At 43.3% G+C, this 15,562-nt stretch overlaps 1 protein-coding gene across 27 annotated transcripts in view; it reads right to left on the bottom strand.

Annotated features, from left to right (window-relative positions):
• Positions 1-5,521: 5,521 nt before the first annotated feature.
• The window catches only part of LOC135548435 (CUGBP Elav-like family member 4), a 187,467-nt gene continuing 177,426 nt past the window's right edge, over positions 5,522-15,562 (bottom strand). For 26 of the 27 annotated variants that reach the window (XM_064978045.1, XM_064978085.1, XM_064978065.1 and 23 more), the window contains one exon: positions 5,522-7,041. The gene's annotated coding sequence lies outside the window, so the exon portion shown is untranslated. Of the gene's footprint in view, positions 7,042-14,410; positions 14,486-15,562 lie in introns of all 27 variants that reach the window. The other variant, XR_010456825.1, reaches the window with a different exon arrangement.

Genomic DNA, 15,562 nt, shown 5'->3' with positions numbered 1-15,562 from the left:
TCGTCTATAAAGAAGCCTTAACAGAATTAAAAAATAAGCTGTAATATGTACAGGAGTACCGCAGGCAGCTGTGTACTTGGGCCGTGGGGAGAGCAGAGGCAGGGGCAGGCCACAGAGGCAGGGAGATCTGCAGGGTAGTCATTCATTCTAGTAGCAGTGCATCCGGCTCACCTGGCCCAATCCTCTCTCTTTCTCATCATACACCTGTGTTCTGTGTTTGGATCACATGGAAATATGTTTTCAGCTCCAATCTGGCAAACCCTCACCCCCTTCCGCCCATACCCGTGGAGCTGTGGAGCATAGCGGTGACTGGCGGACGCCGCCCCGGTGGCAAGCTAGCTAGCAACTTGCGAACTAACGGCAGCTGTCACTATCACCTGCTCCTCTGCACGGCACGGAGCAGACTGAGGGGCAGGCCTTCTCGTCACGTATTTGAGGTCACATCTATCCGTCTAATCAGCTCCAATTGGACTAATCCAATTAGCTAGTGCACAGGCAATCTTTCAACTGTCAGAAATATCATGATGTGTCAGTGTAAACCTAATTAATGGATTGCTCCAGGCTGGAATTGAAGCCCTACTAAATCATCTCGAATCAGATCTCTGCTATCCTCTCCCTGTTATGTTGGGTAGTGTTCAGCTGAGGGTATAGTGCATATTCATTCATGTTTACTCAGCAACCAAAAAGGCCAAAGTGTTAAAAAGTCCCACCCTCTCCAAAGATTCCCTGCACTGCTGTGGATACGTTTTATAGTGACATCAATGTCCCACACAGCCAGGCGACTACTTTAGACAGACCTCTCTACTGTACAGTTCTTACTTCCTGACTCATTTGTTTCTGTGTTCTATTATTTACATGAAGGAATAAAAAATTCTGTCTTCATTTTTTGATTTGCATCTCCAGCTTTGTTGTCAAACATGATCCCACACTTTTCTGTTATTGACTGCTCTTTATGCTGTTTATGATAGGATCAAAGTCTTCCTTTTAGTGTCTTTTAAAATTGCACGTTGACCTGATGGATCCAAGGCATTAATGTTTCAATGACAGACAACACTCCCCCTGACTGACTGACAGTGTGATCGTGTCTCTGGCTCCTCCAGCTGCCCTGGCAGAGGTCCAACATGCTCCCCCAGCTCCCACCATACTCTCAGTGCCTCTGGGTGAATACGCAGCTCTTATTCCTCCCCAGCCAGACAAGGCAGGCAGGGCCCATGAGGAAGGCAAGGCTCTGAAAGTTTCCACTAATCATGACATCATAGCACCTGATGCCCTGAGTATTGAGGTGACTTTGTGGAGTTTCAGTTTAGCATCCAGCCCCCCCAAACCCACTTCACTTCCCCTCTCAGCAAAAATCCCATTTCCACAGCGAAAATCCCTTTTTGCGTTAGTTAAGCGAGATGACGGAAAAGCTCTCCTTTCCTCCCAAAGCAGCTATTAAATGAGAGCCATTAATTTCTCCCTCCTGTCCAACAGGTTCCTTTAATTATCTCTCCACTTTCAGTCAATTACATTTCACTTCCTTTCCTTGACAATCACTGCTATTTTAGGGTGAGTGTTCTCTACACCCAGGGGCTGGGGTCTGCTAGACATGCTAGGCAGATCTCTCTTCGCCCACTAGTATTGGTTATTCAACCCATCCAACAGCTTCAGAGCTCAGATGATTGGTTATCTAGCCTCTTATCTTCTTAGTCAACCTCTTCGGCTCTTAGGACTGGTTATCCTGCCCCTCTGTCAGCCTCGTAGCTCTGAGGTTTCTAACTCCTCATGAGGACAGACTTTATGGAATGCAAACCAGGAAGGTATTATAACTAGAGACAATAGAGGAGGCAGTATAACCAGAGGTTAAGAAGTGTGAATAACTGCCTCACAGGTGCTAATGTTACATGAGAAGGTCAGGCATTACAGTGACCGTTGACATGACCATAAATATGTTTTTGTTATATTATATTTGACATACAGTACCAGTCAAAAGTTTGGACACACCTACTCATTCAAGGTTTTTTCATTATTTTTACTATTTTCTACATTGTAGAATAATAGTGAAGATATAAACTATGAATTAACACATATAGTAAAAATAAAGAAAGGTGTGTCCGAACTTTTGACTGTTACTGTATTTCCGAACAGACTCATAAAGTGAGTTGAACTAACAATAGCAATAACCTATAATGTCAATCTAAATATTCTCATCTTAACATGAGTGGGTGGCTTTCAGTCCTGCGTAAGGCAAGTCACTCCTAAGTTAACATTCTTGACTAAAGGCCAGACAGGGCCAGAGCTGCGCTAAGATGGGCTGAGATGAGCTGAGCTGGGCTGAGATGGGCTGAGCTGGGCTGAGATGGGCTGAGATGGGCTGAGCTGGGCTGAGATGGGCTGAGATGGGCTGAGATGGGCTGAGCTGGGCTGAGATGGGCTGAGATGGGCTGAGATGGGCTGAGCTGGGCTGAGATGGGCTGAGATGGGCTGAGATGGGCTGAGATGGGCTGAGATGAGCTGAGCTGGGCTGAGATGGGCTGAGCTGGGCTGAGATGGGCTGAGATGGGCTGAGCTGGGCTGAGATGGGCTGAGATGAGCTGAGCTGGGCTGAGATGGGCTGAGATGGGCTGAGATGGGCTGAGCTGGGCTGAGATGGGCTGAGATGGGCTGAGATGGGCTAAGATGGGCTGAGATGGGCTGAGCTGGCAGACTTCTGGAGTCAGTAAGAGAAGGAATAAAACCCACTTCTCATTTTCTTTGTTCCAGAGCCTGGCTTCACTACAGCTATTTCTGTTTTCATTGCATGTCACACTAATAACCTTCCTCCCCTGTGTGGAAGAGCAATAAGAGGACCCTCATTCTAACAGCTCCCTGATTTAACATGGTCTAATCTAGCCTTCCCAAGCACGTTTCTGCAGCTCCCTGGTGCAGCAGAAAGGCTACACGAGCGTAGCACGTTAGCCAAGCAGGGAATATAAGACTGGGCAGGGGGTTGGACCTAGGCTGAACCTAACCTTGCTCTAAGTTGACTGTAGGGGTGTGCAGCATATATCTGGTGTAGGAACCATCAGAGGGCTCGTGGGGAGGCTAATGGGACTAGTCTTGCAGGAGTTCCTTTTGAAGCGGCAGAGAGACAAGCATAGGAGATTTCATCGCTCAAGGAACATTAGGTTTCCTATTGATTAATTCAGCATTACGTAAATAATGAGCACAAAATGGCTGCTGTGAAGAACATGCATTCATATTGACCTACTTCACATTAACTCTTGTAGTTCCTACATGTTCTGTTGACTTCATAACAACTAAAGGCTGAGTGTTTTTACTGTGTTTTTGAAGGCAAGCTGAGACAACACACGACCAAAGCTGGCACTGTTTTTTCAACGGGCATCATTTTGATTCAAAATAACTACTGTGCTTCACTAATATTGTTCCTCCAGTTCTGAACAATATTCTGTGCTTTGCAGGTGTCCCGACTGTAATACTGCCGTTTTGTGGACAATGGCGGCTTCTGAGGCGATTGTTGAGACACAATTATGTGCTGAAAGCTGATGTGCAATAACAGGGGCCACCCGGCAGGCAACTGCAACGGAGGAACTGAGAGTTTTTCAACGGACTAGTTGGTTGTCTGCTACCCATTTCAACCTGCTATTGTTCAGTAGCTTTTATGCCTGGAGAAATATTTCAAACCTAGTCTATGTTGCCTTGTTTTCAACATAATCTATACCCACGCCAATCAAATATCCAACATTAATACCCAGAGTAGCTATGATATGGAGGGTTTTATCCATCTTCCTGGATCCCATCTCCATCATAAATACGGCTGCGGTGATATCGGTGCCAGGTCAGCTGTCGGCATCCTTGCCAGGGAGCCGCTACAAACATAATTCTCTCTAATCTACCTTCTGTCATCACAGAGCATTCAAGGGACCATCCCCACTGTAATTTGGTCCAGGTGATTATGCAGATGACTTTTCACTTGGTTGGTGTTAATGTATAGAGCCTCACTATTACAACGTGATTAGAGGGAAAGGTGAAATAGCATGTCTAATATGGAGGAAGAGATAATTGAAGGCTACTGAAGCCAAACACTGAACTGCAAGTTGGTTTGAAACAGTGTTCCAGGGGAACAGCTGAACAGCATAGCCTGGTAAAACCAGAGTGAACCCACCATTTTTGAGTGCAGAGTTCAGTCTGGTTGAACCAGGCTATGAACAGCTAGGTTGGGGTTCTGGAAGGCATGATGGATCAGAACAGTGTCTATTTATAGCAGAGGAACACAAACACAAAGTCAGAAGCTAACATTCATTACAGTAGTGTGGTATGGTGAAAGCAAGGATACAAATCAAGACAAATCCAAGACCTTTTCGCTCACAGAAAAGAGTGGCATGGTATTGTCTTTAAGCAGCTGGGAGAAAGACAATGAAAGTCATTGTACTGTACATGTGTCTTGTGTGATGCAGGCAGGCAGGGCTTTCAGTCAGTGACTTGGAATGCGTCCATTCTGCTTTGGAGAGCAAGTCCCAGAGGTAAACAGAGACAGACTGGACAGAAGGCAGCAGGTACCTAATACATGCCAAGTGATTCCTTATCAACCCTTCAATCTCATTCCCAAAGAGCTAGGCAGCACAGATACATGGTGTTTGGCAAGGTGGTGGTGTTGAGGGGGGGGGTTGTGGCTTTTGATTGCATGGATTTGGTCCCCCGGGGGATAATTCCAAGGAGCATCACTTTGAAGGATAAGAAAAGACAAGGTTGGACATGTTGGTGTGGAGTAGGACTCAGAGATCAGGGTTTGGCTGTTGACTTCTCCCACTCTCCTCTCGCCTTCTCTTCCCTGTCCAGCTCTGCCTCCCCCTCTGTATGCCTTCAGTCAGCTCTCAGTGAGTTGGGAGGGAGGGAGGGAGCGAGGGAGGGAGCTGGAGGAAAGCTGGTGTTCTATTGAGAGAACTTGAGGAAGTGTGGACAGTGAATGACTTGCAATCTTATCCTTCTTCGAGACTCAACGCAAACATATTGATCTGGTTTTCATATAGCGGGGCCAGCTGCATCCACCACAAAATAAAGGGCTCATAGACACTAACTAAATGCCTGACAAGTTAAGAGTTCAGAGCTGTGATCTGCTAGGCATGGATTGGCAGGGAGGAGCTGAACGATGGCGGTTGTATGGCTGTAATTCAGACTGTGTTAGGTTAGGTTGAGACGGATAGGTAGGTTTTTCCACAGGCTCATTATATCATATTTGAAAAAAAAGCAGGTCAGGGAGGGGACATGTTAACAGTGGCATGTACATTATATACGACACAGCTAAATGAGCTCTAAAAGCTTCCACTGTTTGGCCATCCATAAATCTTGTGTGTCTTTCAGAGCAAGTTCTGCTTGTATCTGTTCTGCAGCCGTGGGGGTGAGGCGATGTTTCTCAATCTCACCAGAGCTTTAGAACGGCTTCAGCGGACATAAATATCTCTGGCCTCTCTCTCTCTCTCTCTCTCTCTCTCTCTCTCTCTCTCTCTCTCTCTCTCTCTCTCTCTCTCTCTCTCTCTCTCTCTCTCATTCTCCCTCTTGCCTATAAAGTGGTTATTTTTAATGGGTCTATTTTTTTTAATTTTACTCAAACACCATGAGAGCCAATTCATTGTTATACTGTTGAGTCCACTCTTTTGGCAGTTTCAGTAGCTATCAACTCAATCATTTTCTTCTCTGCTTGCCTTAATTTTTGTCCATTAGTCCATCTCGTTTGCAGAAGCTTCTCTTTAAGCATTTCTTTAATACGTTTTATAATAGCACACTCCCTGTGTAATAAAAAAGCTCAAAAGAAAAGAACACACCATGTCCGATTTGCTTGGTTTTTACAGTGGATTGTCGCTTGAACACAAAGGCTTGTGGGAAATAAGCCTCTCATATGTGCACCCTGTCCAGCACAGACACTAGGAAGGTCCATCTGTCTTTTCTCTTCTTCTTCACCCTCTTCTCAAAAACAGTTCCTTTATAGCTGTCAGATAGTGCTGTGAGTGAGTTGCACACCATGAAGAGGGTCATATCCAGCGGCCTGACCGTAACATCCAAGAGAGAGACCCCAATGCCCCAAAGCCCACTGGGATGGGACAGACAAAATTAATAATTGTATCTTTTTCATCCCTCCCCTACTTTACAAGTTCAAGTATTTTTTTCTTTAAAAAAAACAACAGCAAAAAAGAGCAAATCTACTTTTCTAGTATTCTACATTTTCTAATCTACTAACTGGGAGCAAAACAGCAACCAGAACATAATAATCAGCCCCTGTACTACGTTTCCTTGTCTTTTTTTCAATGTATACATTATTTCCTTTATCTTTTTATTCTTACTTAGGCCACTGGATATTGATTTAATTATTTATTTTGACTACTATTAAATTGTAATACTTGCAGCTACAAGGTAAGAGTTTTTTTTAAATATATATATATATGTATATATATATGTATATATTTATATTATTTTAAAAAGCGTTAAGTCCTTTGGTCCCTATTTCCTAAGGAATGATGCATGTAAATTCTCCTGGATTCTCCATTTCTCTTCTTCTTTCCTCAGAGCTCGCCCTGTCACAGAGCACATCACCTGTGTAGGCACGAAAACCAAAATGGCAGCAGGCTGGTGTGTGTGTGTGTGTGTGTGTGTGTGTGTGTGTGTGTGTGTGTGTGTGTGTGTGTGTGTGTGTGTGTGTGTGTGTGTGTGTGTGTGTGTGTGTGTGTGTGTGTGTGTGTGTGTGTGTACCGGTGTCAGTTTGCATGCTTTGAGCATAATGTGTCTATAAAGGTTTTCCATCTTCTCTAAAAAACAGCAGCAAAAAGTTGGTCTCTGCAAAAAATCCTCTTCCACAGACGCCAAAGCAAAACAGGGAAAAAAAGAGGCATTTGCTAAAAAAACAAACAAGAATCTCCGGGTTCTTTCTCCTCCTCAGTCACCCAATCTTCTCCAGCTATTCTTCCAGCAGAATCAAGGGACCACCCTTCTTTCATGATATGTAGCAGAGCAAGAAGTCTTTGTACTTTATACTGCACTTGTGGAAATAAGGTGTTGTGGCCCTTCATCCTGTAAGAGAGAGAGAGAGAGAGCAGATTCAGTGAGGCGAGGGCACAGGGGTCTTGTTCAGGGTGCTGGCTCCTGCCTGGTTTAGCACACTGACAGGCACAGCTAACAGAATGGAAAACAGACAAAGGAAAAGAAGGAGGATGCCAATCAAATCTAGAAAGAAGTAAGCTGGAGGTGGAGGGGTTGTGTTTTACCATATGGAACAGATGTATGCTGTGACAGCACTAATCCAAAGGCGGTAGGTATTTAAAGCAACTTTACTCTCGCCTCGGAAAAAATATTTTACTAAACGTTAGCCTGTCATCTCTGTTAATTCCTCTGTTAATAGTCATTTCTGTTAATTTGTGATAATAATTTTTAAAAAGCCCAAATGACAACCGAGGGAAGGGGGACGCTAAAGATGAAGGGATGCACTGAAGGTCAAATAGTATCACATTAATAACAATAGTATCATTTTAAAAGGGATTATTACAAAACTCCAGGGGGAGGGAAAGTGCATGATCATCTTTTCATGTGACATTTTGTGTGTGTGTAGTGAACAAATTTAAAACGAATGCTCAAAACTATTGGAAAATACACCCAGAGCTATAATGTCTTTATTGCCATAGCAGTAGATATGAAATAGATACTTTTTGTGGATTTATGTGCTTTTTGGCTCTGGTTAAGTTAGGATGCAATCATTCTTAATGTGTACTGGCCCTGAATCCTGGTACAAAAAGACAGCCAAATCACAGCTAATCACTCTCACAGGGCCCACATGAAAAATACCTGACTTTGTGGAGCGAACATATGCCGCGCAAGTCTTTGTTCTGTTCTTTTCTCCTGAGAAACGAGCTTGTTACCATTTTTTAATAGATCAGCTATTTAACCGTGGGAGATGAGATGCTGGTAACGTATTTCATATCTGCGGAGGCAAGCAAGACCATTAGAGGTAAGCCTTTGCACTAAAATACCTGATTATAGATGTTCCAGTTTTTATACAAAAACACCAGTAATTCAAAGTACGCATCTACCATAAAAGTTATAGAAGAGGAGAAAACAGTCCATTTAAAACATGACAGCTTGTATTTCCAGAGGGGAGTTTTAAGTGGAAGCAACTGATGAAGACCAAACTACTGGAAAAAAACATATTTATATCTACATGGATAACTACCTACTTTCACACAAATGCGCACACCCTGAAGTGGCTCTCAATTAGAGATTGCCGAGAGAGACACAGCCACAGGGGAGACAGGGGAACCCAGAGAGACCTGAGTTACAGAGGAGACAGGGGAACCCAGTGAGACACAGCCACAGGAGAGACAGGTGAACCCAGAGAGACCTGATCCACAGGGGAGACAGGGGAACCCAGAGAGACCTGACCCACAGGAGAGATAGGCGAACCCAGAGAGACCTGATCCACAGGGGAGACAGGGGAACCCAGAGAGACCTGACCCACAGGAGAGACAGGCGAACCCAGAGAGACCTGATCCACAAGGGAGACAGGCGAACCCAGAGACACAGTGCCGAGCTGGCTGGTTGTCCTGACCGACTGCACTTAGTAAAGTCAGAGATCTGTATATAATGACAAGATGCTCATGTCTCTGCCCTAACAACAGGAGTTGTTGTCCCAAAGGCAGGAAGGCAGGTGACAAGCTTCGGTCCAAAATAAGCCCATAGAAACGCATGGTGCTTATTTTGACAGATTTTGGAGAGAGTAAAAATATTGAGACAATAGTAACAATAGTAACTCATGCATGGAATGCACCAGTAATGCACCAGTAATCTATTCAGTGGTAACTGCACAAACACAGGGTCATCTTGTCTATCACTCAACTAAAACTGGGGATTGCTAAAAAAACGAAGGTTATTTTAGCAAAGAATCTGTCTTGTGACAACAAAAGTTGGCATCAGCTCTCTTGCGTTAAGAAACATTGGTACAAATAAATAATTGCAAAAACACTGTTGGTATACACAGTGCCTTCAGAAAGTGTTCATACCCCTTGACTTATTCCATATTTTGTTGTGTTACAGTCTGAATTCAACATTTATAGATTTTTTTTCTCACTTTGTCATTATGGGTGCATCTACACACAATAACCCATAATGACAAAGTGAAAACATGTTTTTAGAAATGTTTGCAAATTTATTGAAATACAGAAACATCTCATTTACAAACAGAAGGTATTCACAACCCTGAATCAATACACATTAGAATCACCTTTGGTAATGATTACAGCTGTGAGTCTTTCTGGGTTAGTCTCTTTGAGCTTTGCACACCTGGATTGTGCAATATTTGAACATTATTATGTTTATAATTATTCAAGCTCTGTCAAGTTGGTTGTTAATCATTGCTAGACAGCCATTTTCAAGTAATTCCATAGATTTTAAACCCGATTTAAATCAAAATTGTAACTAGTCCATTGTAACTAGTCCACAACTCCAGCGTATATTTGGCCTTGTGTTTTAAGTTATTGACCTGCTGAAAGGTGAACCAGGGTTTGCTCTAGGATTTTGCCTCTGTTTAGCTCTATTCCGTTTCTTTTTATCCAAAACCAAAAAACTCCCTGACCATGCTGATGACAAGCATGCCCATAACATGATGCAGCCACCACTATGCTTGAAAATATGAAGAGTGGTACTCTGTGATATGTTGTGTTGGATTTGCCCCAAACATAATGCTTTGCATTCAGGACATAAAGTTAATTTCTTTGCCACATTTGTTTTGCAGTTCTACTTTAGTGCCTTATTGCAAACATGATTCATGTTTTATAATATTGTTATTCTGTACAGGCTTCCTTCTTTTCACTCTGTCATTTACGGTGCATTCAGAAAGTATTCAGACCCCTTAACTTTTTCCACATTTTGTTATGTTACAGCCTTATTCTAAAATGGATTACATCGTTTTTTCCCCTTATCAATCTACACACAATACCCCATAATAACAAATCAAAACAGATTTGTATATTTATTTGAGCAAATATATTTAAAGAAATAGACATATTAAATATCACATTTGCATAAGTATTCAGACCCTTTACTCAGTTCTTTGTTGAAGCACCTTTGGCAACGATTACAGTCTTGAGTGCTCTTGGGTATGTATTTAGCTCTGTCAGCTTGGATGGGGAGCATTGCCGCACAGCTATTTTCAGGTCTCTCCAAAGAGGTTTGATCGGGTTCAAGTCCGGGCTCTGGTTGGGCCATTCAAGGACATTCAGAGACTTGGACTGAAGCCACTCCTTCGTTATCTTGGCTGTGTGCTTAGGGTCGATGTCATGTTGGAAGGTGAACCTTCGCCCCAGTCTAAGGTCCTGAGTGCTCTGGAGCAGGTTTTCATCAAGGGTATCTATGTACTTTGCTCCGGTCATCTTTCCCTCGATCCTGACTAGTCTCCCAGTCCCTGCCACTGAAAAACATCACCACAGCATGGTGTTGCCACCACCATGCTTCACTGTAGGGATGGTGCCAGGTTTCCTCCAGAAGTGACACTTGGCATTCAGGCCAAAGAGTTCAATCTTGGTTTCATCAGACCAGAGAAACGTGTTTCTCATGGGCTGAGAGTCTTTAGTGTGGAAAGAACTGAAAACTGCTGTTCACAAATGCTCTCCATCCAACCTCACTGAGCTCGAGCTGTTTTGCAAGGAGGAATGGGAAAAAATGTCAGTCTCTCGATGTGCAAAACTGATAGAGACATACCCCAAGCGACTTACAGCTGTAATCGCAGCAAAAGGTGGCACTACAAAGTATTAACTTAAGGGGGCTGAATAATTTTGCACGCCCAATTTTTCAGTTTTTGATATGTTAAAAAAGTTTGAAATATCCAATAAATGTCGTTCCACTTCATGATTGTGTCCCACTTGGTGTTGATTCTTCACAAAAAAATACAGTTTTATATCTTTATGTTTGAAGCCTGAAATGTGGCAAAAGGTCGCAAAGTTCAAGGGGGCCGAATACTTTCGCAAGGCACTGTAGACAGGTGTGTCCTTTTCCAAATCATGTCCAATCAATTGAATTTACCACAGGTGGACTTCAATGAAATTGAAAAAAAACATCTAAAGGATGATCAGTGGAAACAGGATGCAGCTGAACTCAATTTCGAGTCTCATAGCAAAGGGTCTGAATACTTATGCAATAAGGTATTTCTGTTTTTATTTCTACAAAATTTGCAAAAGATTGTGAGAGCATCAGCTGCTCCGGATGACTGTGTGATCACGCTCTCCGCAGCCCACGTGAGTAAGACCTTTAAACAGGTCAACATTCACAAGGCCGCAGGGCCAGACGGACTACCAGGATGTGTATTCTGAGCATGCGCTGACCAACTGGCAAGTGTCTTCACTGACATTTTCAACCTCTCCCTGTCTGAGTCTGTAATACCAACATGTTTTAAGCAGACCACCATAGTCCCTGTGCACAAGAACACAAAGGTAACCTGCCTAAATGACTACAGACCTCTGGCACTCACGTCTGTAGAGATTAAGTGCTTTGAAAGGCTGGTCATGTCTCACATCACCATTATCCCAGAAACCCTAGACCCACTCCAATTTGCATACTGCCCTAACAGTTCCACAGATGATGCCAAATCTATAACACTTCAAACTACACTGCCCTTTCCCACCTGGACAAAAGGAACACCTATGTGAGAATGCTATTCATTGACTACAGCTCAGCGTTCAACACCATAGTGCCCTCAAAGCTCATCAATAAGCTAAGGACCCTGGGACTAAACACCTCCGTCTGCAACTGGATCCTGGACTTCCTGATGGGCCGCACCCAGGTGGTAAGGTTAGGTAACAACACATCCGCCACGCTGATCCTCAACACTGGGGCCCCTCAGGGGTGCGTGCTCAGTCCCCTCCAGTACTCCCTGTTCACTCATGACTGCACGGCCAGGCACAACTCCAACACCATCATTAAGTTTGCTGATGAAACAACAGTGGCAGGCCTGATCACTGACAACGATGAGACAGCTTATAGGGAGGAGGTCAGAGATCTGACCATGTGGTGCAAGGACAACAACCTCTCCCTCAACGTGATCAAGACAAAGGAGATGATTGTGGGCTACAGGAAAAAGAGTACCGAGCACACCCCCATTCTCATCGACTGGGATTTAGTGGAGCAGGTTGAGAGGTTCAAGTTCCTTGGCGTCCACATCAACAACAAACTAACATGGTCCAAGCACACCAAGACAGTCGTGATGAGGGCACGACAAAACCTATTCCCCCTCAGGAGACTGAAAAGATTTGGCATGGGTCCTCACATCCTCAAAAGATTTTACAGCTGCACCATCGAGAGCATCCTGACGGGTTGCATCACTGCCTGGTATGGCACCTGCTCAGCCTCCGACGGCAAGGCACTACAGTTGGTAGCGCGTACGGCCCAGTACATCACTGGGGACAAGCTTCCTGCCATCCAGGACCTCTATACCAGGCGGTGTCAGAGGAAGGCCCTAGTCATAGAAAGACTCCAGCCACCCTAGTCATAGACTGTTCTCTCTGCTACCGCACGGAAAGCGGTACCTGAGTGCCAAGTCTAGGTCCAAGAGGCTTCTAAACAGCTTCTACCCCCAAGCCATAAGACTCCTGAACAGCTAATCAAATGGCTACCCAGACTATTTGCACCCTCCACGCTGCTACTACTCTCTGTTATTATCTATGCATAGCCACTTTAACAACCCTACCTGCATGTATATAATTATCTCAATTACCTCGACACCGGTACCCCCGCACATTGACACATTGACTCTGGAGCGGGACCCCCGCAGATTGACACATTGACTCTGTACCGGTACCCCCGCACATTGACACATTGACTCTGTACCGGTACCCCCGCACATTGACACATTGACTCTGTACCGGTACCCCCGCACATTGACACATTGACTCTGTACCGGTACCCCCGCACATTGACACATTGACTCTGTACCGGTACCCCGCACATTGACACATTGACTCTGTACCGGTACCCCCGCACATTGACACATTGACTCTGTACCGGTACCCCCGCACATTGACACATTGACTCTGTACCGGTACCCCCGCACATTGACACATTGACTCTGTACCGGTACCCCCGCACATTGACACATTGACTCTTTACCGGCACCTCCTGTATTTCGCCCCGCTATTGTTATTCACTGCTGCTCTTTAATTATTTGTTTTTATTATCTCTTACTTTTTTCTAAATGTAACTTTTTTAGGTATTCTTAAAACTGCATCGTTGGTTAAGGGCTTGTAAGTAAGCATTTCACTGCAAGGTCTACACCTGTTCTATTTGGCGCAAGTGACACATTTGATTTGATTTTCTCCTATCACATGAAACTCTGTAACTGTTTTAAAGTCACCATTGGCCTCATGGTGAAATCCCTGAGTGGTTTCCTTCCTCTCTGGCAGCTGACCTAGGAAGGACGCCTGTGTCTTTTATAGTGACTGGGCCAAAGTGTAATCAATAACTTCACCATGCTGAATGGGATATTCAATCTCTGCTTTTTTTTATTTTGACCCATCTACCAATAGGTGCCCTGCGTTGCGAATCATTGGAAAACCTCCCTGGTCTTTGTGGTTAAATCTGTGTTTGAAATTCACTGCCTGGCGGAGGGACCTTACAGATAATAGTATGTGTGGTGTACAGACATGAGGGAGTCATTGAAAAATCATGTTAAACACTAATATTGCACACAGAGTGAGTTCATGCAAGTTATTATGTGACTTGTAAGCACATTTGTACTCCTGAACTTATTTAGGCTTGCCATAACAAAGTTGAATACTTATTGAGTAAAGACATTTCATCTTTTAATTTGTAAACATTTCTAAAAACACAACTCCTCTTTGACACAAAATCTCCTCTCAGTGACACAAAATCTCAATTTAATACATTTTAGATTCAGGCTGTAACACAACAAAATGCGGAAAAACTCTAAGAGGTGTGAATACTTTCTGAAGAAACTGTGTGTATATATATATATATATATATATATATATATACACACAGTTTCTTCATATATATATATATATATATATATATAGTATTCCCACCCAGAGAGAGAGAGAGAGAGAGATACAGAATATCCATACACATTGAACATTGAAGTTCACGAGAAAAAATTCAACACACAAGGTCACGTTACAACAGCAAATAAGGTCAAAAGTCACGTCATCATTGATAATGATCAACCAGTCAATCAGCATGTCAGATGTTCCTAACAACAGCTAGCAGCAATCAAAAAGGCATCCATTTACTGTACTTCACAAGCTGCCAAAAGTATATTAAAAAGAGGGCGAAAAAATAGATAGAGATATAAAATGAACTCGACGCCACGTCATGCAACGCACGCAGTCACAGTCCTGCAACATGACGTCATCCAAAATAAAATGACACCATGGGTTCAACTTACAGGTGTGGGAACTGGGAACGTGTCCCTGTGACTGGTGGCTACTGGTTGGCTACACAACGACCACGGAGAGGCCATCTCATGTTATGATTGGCAGGTTGGCAGGTTGGGTTGGGTGCAAAACAAAAGAAGAAGAGAAGTGGTGGAATTCCTATTTTTTTTTCTCAAGTGGTACATATGATGTAGACTTTACTTTCCCATTTATTCCAGCCTCTCTCTCTCTCAACGTCTCTGGCTGACAAACCAAATGAAGGGAGGTTATTACTGTCAAAATGAAAAAGTCAACAAATCAACAAATACAATTGGGAATATAGAGATAAAAATGGAACCTTCAAAAATAACTAAAATAATGGCCTTTATTTTTCTTTTTGAAGCAGTTCTGAGAGGCTTTTCAGTCAGGGTAAAAGACTAGAGTGCTGCACTGTACTCACAAAGATAAGACCAGGCCAAATGGCATATTTTACATCTCAAACTAACACAGTCACACTCTAAATAATTGGATTTTGTCCATGCATTGTATGCTATGATGTTGGTATGTACATTGAGTACCTTTAGTCAATTATAAATTCTTTAAGACCCAGAAATTGTCGGCAGAATTACTGAGTTAGTAGAAGAGTGGAGAAGAATGGTCTTTTAAATCTTAAGTTTGAGATTATTACATTGGTAATACAAAAGTTTCAGTCAATCTATAAATATAATTTATAGATGATTTATCCTCTTATAAAGTATCTACACCTACATCTAAGGGCCTATTTCTGGCTTCAAAATGATGTATTGCATTTTTGTGTGCTTTTCAGTGAAATTGGTCTCACATTCAATTCATTTACCCCCAAAACAAATCAAGTAACAATGTAAAATCTCACACAGGAAGAGCCTGGACTGGACCAGACAGGAGAGTACATGGGATGAACAGTGAACACTACACACTTACAGACAATGTGTTGCTCTAACAATGAGAAGAATACACACATACTGAGCAGTTAGAACGGCAGGAGACCAACCCCAGGCAGACTTACCCCCATCCTCACACACACACACACACACACACACACACACACACACACACACACACACACACACACACACACACACACACACACACACACACACACACACACACACACACACACACACACGGCTGTTGTTAGAGACACA

This window comes from Oncorhynchus masou, chromosome 1, assembly GCF_036934945.1.
Source record: "Oncorhynchus masou masou isolate Uvic2021 chromosome 1, UVic_Omas_1.1, whole genome shotgun sequence".
NCBI lineage: Eukaryota > Metazoa > Chordata > Actinopteri > Salmoniformes > Salmonidae > Oncorhynchus > Oncorhynchus masou.
The sequence above is the reverse complement of the archived record's forward strand: the minus strand, read 5'-3'. Positions and strand labels throughout refer to the sequence as shown.